Source organism: Leucoraja erinacea, chromosome 33 (genome assembly GCF_028641065.1).
Source record: "Leucoraja erinacea ecotype New England chromosome 33, Leri_hhj_1, whole genome shotgun sequence".
NCBI lineage: Eukaryota > Metazoa > Chordata > Chondrichthyes > Rajiformes > Rajidae > Leucoraja > Leucoraja erinaceus.
Window position 1 is genome coordinate 7,233,048 of NC_073409.1, and position 7,422 is coordinate 7,240,469.

Here is a 7,422-nt window from a genome sequence, read left to right on the forward strand (position 1 = left end):
TGGAGAATCCCTCCATGGCTTTGCAGGCAAAGGCAGAACAAATGTCCATAGGTGCTTTACAGCACTGCAGGCTTATGTATGTGATTCATAGTTATTACGTGATGTCACTAAATGTTGATGCCACGGAAGGAATACAGTAAATCTCAGGTAATCTGCTGTATAATCATTTGGAAAGCCCAATTGTTAGGCATCTTGCTGACCAGATAATGGCACGTTTCCTCCTGACTCACTGAGGCCCAGGTTTTCTTGCACACTTTAAACATACCAGGTTCATTGGGAAAATTACAGTATTACCTGAAAATGTGAATTAAAAAATGAATCAATCTATTAATAATAACAAACAATAATCCAAAAGATTTGTGGATCTGGCACCGCCGATGCCCCTAAACATTGCAGATTATTGGGGTTTTACTGTATGTGAGAACTATAACAAGTTTATTAACCTACTAATTTGTCTCTTGTGGCAAGGCTCAAAGGAGGTTGAGACCAGAGGTAATCTTAATCTGAAATGTGGCTGAAAGTCATGAGGTGGAAAAATAAAATCTCCTTCTATATTTCTTAAGTTCTCATCATTGAGAAATAAAAATGACCTCCATAAGACGCGTACGTCAGCACACCTCCCTCCCAGTGGTGGCCTCCATTAGAAGCAGCATCATAATTACTGTCCCACCAGTTTTATATAGGAAGCTTCATTATAAATGTGGATAAAGGGTTGAATAGAAAATGTATTGATAGAAAGTATACACTTAACAATTAACAAATATTTCTAAGGAGGATCTCACATTCTGTCTTGTCTCTGTGCTTTAAATTTAGTCATGAACATAAATCTAGCATTACATCTAAATAAATATGATCTCATCAAAAGTTTTAGAAAATATTCTCCTCCTGCAAGATAGAATAATATTAATAAGAGGCCATTTCATTATTTCACAAATGTTTTTATTGTGTGGGAGAGCAGGGTTTAAAGATACAACAAGGAAGGGGCATCATGTGGAAGGCAGGGATTGCTGTTGGGATCAATTCCACTTTCTGGTTTTCGGTGTGTGGCCATGTAGTTTGCAGCGCAACATCCGATGGATGGAAAGGGCTAACAGTTAACATTCAAGGTTGAAGATCCTTCATCAGAACGAGGAGAGCAAGAAACCAAGTAAGTTGCTGCGGGAGTGGGGGCAGAATGGACAGAACCTAGTTGAGTTTAAGAAGAAGGGTCTCAACCCGAAACGTCACCCACTCCTCTCCAGAGATGCTGCCTGTCCTGCTGAGTTACTCCAGATTTTTGTGTCCATCTCTGAGTTTATTATCATATGCAAAGTACAGAGAGGTACTTATGGAAATCTTGGTTAAAGCAGTATCATGGTTACAATATTTATTGCTCGCAGGTAGTGTCCACATTGTATTTTATGGCTGCGTTCGTTTTGAATGTGTGGGTTTGTTGGTTGGGGGCTTCTGGACATCTGAATTTCCCTGAGGGGATCAATAAAGTTATTATTATTAATATTATTATTACATATACAATGACCGCACGCAATATCACAAATTATGCATAAGTAGCACCTATTCTACAAGGTAGTCAAAAGTCTACAAAAAAAACAAGACTGTAAAAGCACCATTGGACCATATTCACCTACTCCTTGCCTGTTCATTTGTTTCTAAGCTTTGTAAAAGTTTCTATTGTGCCTGCTTCGACCACCTTCTCTGGCAGCACATTCTGAACATTTGCCACTCTTATGTTTTTTAAAAAAAACCTGCCTTGTGACTCTCCATTAAACTTGCCCTCTCACCTTTAACCAAAGCCCTCTGCTCTAGTGTTTAACGTTTCCACCCTGGGACAATGTTTTATCTCCAATTATATAAATCAATTGGGTATGAAAATAAACGATTTTTCAACTTGTAATAGCCATCATTGGAATTAGAGAGAAAAGGAGCATGAAATCTAAATCTGGATTCGGAATAATCAAACTGCTTAATTTGAGTCGTCTGGAACCTGATTGGTAAAATGCATCTTCAAGATCACAATAACACGCAATGTTCAGTCAAATATTGGTGTTTGGAATTGTAAACCAAATTTAATTCCACCTCCAGCAGGTGGCAATATATGCAAGGATGCAACTTGCACACTGGAAATATTTTACTGGAGCTATATTGCTTCTCAAAATAAAAGCTCGTACTTGCAAATGGATTGTTTACTTTTCAGAACGAGTTTAACTAATGGGCAGATTGACTTTATCAAGAGTGTTTTATCAAAAATTGTTATATGTACTAGCAACAGAATAGTGAAATAATGCATAAATATATACAATGTTAATAAGCATAATATTTGATAATCATAATAGCGTAAAGCCGAAGTCTGTAGTGCAACCAAAACAAAGTGCATAGAAGATCATGTTTGCTGAGGCTAGTGTGGTACCTTGTTCAAGAGCCTTATGGTTGCTGGAAAGAAGCAGTACTTGAACCTGGATGTCAAGGCTTTAAGTCTCCTGTACCTTCTTCCCGATGGTAGCAGCGAGATGAGAGTGTGGTCAGGGTGGTGTGGGTCTTTAACATATTGGGTGCCTTGTAGATCCCTTCGACGGTGCGGAAGTCAGTACCCATGACAATGTCCAGCACTTTGTAGGCTGGGATGCTGATGCAGTTTGTTTCATTGAAGTTGGAAATCGGGTAGGAAATATCAATGTAAAGTTGTCCATATTTTGCTACATCCTAGCACAAAACGATCCACACTGATCCATGTCAAAATGTACCATGCAGACGTCCTGCTTTTAAAGCATTGTGTTACTGTAGACTTTGGGGATCCATTTAACGATGTCCATAAACAATGGTTAGTATCCTGTGAAGTAAAATCAACTATTTTATCATAATTCAACAGTTCAGACTCACAGAAGCCTATAATTCCCTTTGCCCTGGTGTTGACCTGCCTCAGCCTGTCTGCTGCTGAAACCTTAATCCGTTATGTTACTATCTTAATACACAACTATTCAAGCCCCATCGTGATTGACCACCTGTGTGTCAGTCTCCCAGTATAAGAAGGTGGTTATATAAAAGCAGCTGTTAAATTATTGAATTTACCTAAACTAATATTGGACTTCACAAAAATGATGCACAGGTTCCTCATCCATCCATTCAAGCAATGGAGATTCAGAAGATAGACACAAAAAGCTGTAGTAACTCAGCGGATCAGGCAGCATCTCTGGAGAAAAGGAATAGGTGACGTTTCGGGTCGAGACCCTTCTTCAAACTGAGAGCCAGGAAACGAGAGAAATAGATGGTGAAATATAGAACAAATGAATGAAAGATATGCAAAAGAGTAACGATAAAGTAAACTGACCATAGCTGTTTGCTAGGTGCGAACGAGTTCACTTCATCTAAGTGTCCTTTTATAGAACTAATCTAGATCTCCCTCCTTGTCTCCAAGTCCACTCCTTCCATTCACCGATCTCTCTTCAATTTTGTTCCATCGAGAGCCTGCTGACATACTGCATTACAGCATGGTATGGCAGCTGCACCATGGCAGACAGGGAGAGGCTTCAGAGGGTAACTAGGACAGCGCAGAAGATCATTGGTTGCCCTCTCCCCTCCCTGATGGATATCTACACCTCCCGCTGCCTTAGCAGGGCAAAGAAGATCATCAAAGACAGCTCCCATCCTGCGTTTGGACTGTTCGACCTGCTGCCCTCTGGAAGGCGCTATAGGTGCATCAAATCCAGGACAAATAGACTCAGAAATAGTTGCTTTCCGAAAACTATAACTACTCTGAATTCAAATTCACACATGCACTGACTTCACAGCCCAACACCCGGACTTCCATCTGTATATATGTATATATGTATGTAGCGCCGCAGAATTGTGCACCTATCCCCCCCCCCCCCCCCCCCCCTTCTGTTTTTATTTTTTCTGTTTCTTGTTTTTTGTGCTAAATTGTATGTATGCACTGAGTACGAGCAGCTTTCAGTTTCACTGTACATGTATAGTGACAATAAATGGCATATCATATCTAATGGCTCACAGATCCAGCAGCATCTCAATTTCAAATAGCTCAATCATTTGTTTTATCCCTCCATGGCTTTGCCCCTGCACCTCTGTAACTCCACAACCCTTAAAGAGTATCGGTTCCTCTAACTGGATCTCCAACCCCCTTCTACCATTTACTTCTTAAACCTCTCCTTGAGCATTCTCCTTTTAGCTAACAATTCTGATCCATACTCTCCTCATCTGACATAATACATCCCTTTCTGAGTCAATCTTTCTCTGCCAATGCTTCTGTGAAGAGCCCTGAGGCATTTTTGTGAGTGGCACAATATGAGCATGTTACCATATAAAAGAGGCACAAGGGATAGTAGTCACACAGATAATAGGTGGGAACTGTATTTCTATCCTCTTGCATGGGGACATTTTACGTTGTTCATTATCCTAAGAAGCTTTAACAGTAATCACCGACTGCCACATAAAGAATCGGATAACCATCAGCTTCCCAGCAGTAGAACTGTATCTAGTATCAGCGCTTGCCTTGAAGATATTTTGAACAGCACAATTGGCTTTCAGTCCTGATTTCCAACAGTAAGCAAATGTTGACATTATTATGGGCATAACAAGATGGTAAATTATTATTTATTTGCATAATATACTTTATTTAAAATATTCATGTATCTAATATATGAGAAATATAAAATTAAAACATCCTATAAGTATTTGTGTAGGAAGGAACAACAGATGCTGGTTTAAACTGAAGATAGATACAAAAAGCTGGAGTAACTTAGCGGGACAGGCAGCATCTCTGTAGAGAAGGAATGCGTGATGTTTCGGGTTGAGACCCTTCTTCAGACTGGTTAGGAATAAGGGAAATAAGAGATATAGGTGATGATGTGGAGAGATTAAAAAAAGATATGCAAAAAAGTTACGATGATAAAGGAAACATTCTGTTTGTTGGATGAAAACAAGAAGCTAGTGCGACTTGGGTGGGGGAGGGATAGAGAGAGAGAGGGAATGCCGGGGATACCTGATGTTAGAGAAATCAATATTCATACCACTGGGTTGTAAGCTGCCCAAGCGAAATATGAGATTTGATGCTGTCCAGTTTTGAACTGAATTTAGTGTGTCATTTTTGGGGGACATGAAATGCAGGACAGTAAATAAAAGAACAAAGGCTATAGGTATTATAAATGTTTAAAAGTGATTGAATTTTGCACTTTGGAATAGTTTCCCGAAGTGCTTGTTGGAATTGGGTGAATTCTAGAGGCATCTCATTCAATCATTCTGGTTAGTTATTGCCTGTTTCTGTGATGCTTGTAATGGGCGGTGAACATGATGTTTACTTTCTGTGTGTCTTATGTAAAATACTCAATGAAATCAGAGTCCTGGGAAAACGTAATCAAAGCAAATTTACATGCGCTCCTTGAAGATACACAGTTCTCTCTCTCTGACAAGTTAATGCAAACAAGAACATCATTCTTAAATCTTGCACTTATATTTTGGGGAAGCCCTGGATCATTGACAATGTTTCTATGGCTTTGTTTTTAGTTTGGTTTAGTTTAAAGAGCGCACACACAGGCCTTTGGCCCACTGCACCGACCAGTGATCCCCGTACACTAGCGCTATCCTACTGGGGAACATTTTACAATTTTTACACAAACCAATTAACCTACAAACCTTTACATCTTTGGAGGGTGGGAGGAAACCCACTTGGTCATGGGAAGAACATTCAAACTCAGTACAGGCAGCACCCGTAATCAGAATCGAACCCAGGTCTCTGGCCTGTAGGGCAACAGATCTACCGCTGCGCCACTGTGCCACCCGCATTATGTTAAAAAAAAAACCTCTGGCTGACTATTTGTGATAATTATCTAAGAATGACATTGGGCATATTGAACTCAATTATATTTAATAGTTTCTAAATTCTTTCAAATTCTCACAAATAAAAACCTTGTGACAGAATTGAAAAACTAAAATCTATTATAGGATTGCTGGAAATATGAACTAGAAACACAAAAACTCTGGACATGCTGCTTTGAATGAGGAAAGAGTTTGGCGTTTCTCATTTTCTAAAATACTGTTCAGATCCGCAGTTTAATCAAAGTAAGTCTGTCTTGCCCTGGTGGCCATGCACCTATTTGGAGAAGAAACTTCACCCAGAATTGAGCTTTTGGATCAGACAGTTCACCAATTCCTCCAAAGGCTTCCAATAGGTTGCAGTCTCTTGATCAATCCACCACATATCAATGGACCAGGGCAGCATGGTGGCACAGCGGTAGAGTCGCTGCCTTACAGTGCCAGAGACCCCGGTTCAATCCTGACATTGACTGCTATCTGTATGGCATTTGTATGTTCGCAATTTGTCCGCGTGAGTTTTCTCCGGGTGCTCCGATTTCTTCCCATACTCCAAAGTACAGGTTTGTAGGTTAATTGCCTTCGGTAAAATTGTAAATTGCCCCTAGTGTGTGTAGAATAGTGTTAGTGTACGCAGTGATCGGGGGTCAGTGCGGACTTGGTGGGCCGGTTTGCACACTGTGTCTCTAAAGTCTACAGAATGATTAGGCATTAATGCCACTGTGGTGGTATTGTCCAGTATTGGAAACACTGAAAACCACTGGAGCTTTCTCTGGGGCAACGATAGAATGATCAATATAAATATTGACAGATTATTGCCAAATATATCTGAGATCTATGAGAATAAGAAAAATGTGGGGGGGAATTGGCTCTTGGTGCATTAAGATCCCTGAAGCGTTTAGATATAAGTGGGAGTCGGGCTGGGGACAGGCCTGCCTGCTTGTGTGCACGTGTCAAGGTCAGGAGAGCAAGTTGAGACAGGGGTGGTTAATCACATAAAGATAAGCTGTAAGCATTAGAGTTTGTTTTTATTGTTGGCTCCGTGTACGTCTGCTCATTGGCAGGACGAATCGTTCGACTGTGTGTCTGCTGACGTGGACATTCCCCGGTCAATAGAATAATCCAGGGTGTGAGTAACTGGTTTCCAAGCGGTGCTATTTTTACACACTCAGATCCATCATAACCCCGCATCGCTGATTAATGGCTCAGGATTGCCTGGTCTGTACACTATCTGAAGACAGATATCACACTTCAAACATAGCTGGTGGTGGGTGTATGGAAGTATGAGTTCCTGAGGAAGTAGTTGAGCAGGTACTATAACATTTAAAAGACATTTGGACAGGTACGTGGATGGGAAAGGCTTAGAGGGAAGATAGACACAAAAAGCTGGAGTAACTCAGCGGGTCAGGCAGCACCTCTGGAGAAAAGGAATAAGTGACGTTTCAGGTCGAGACCCTTCTGTGTCTGAAGAAAGGTCTCAACCCGAAACGTCACCTATTCATTTTCTCCAGAGATGCTGCCTGACCCGCTGAGTTACTCCAGCTTTGTATGCCCATCTTTGGTGTAAACCAGCATCTGCAGTTCCTTCCTACACAAGGTTTA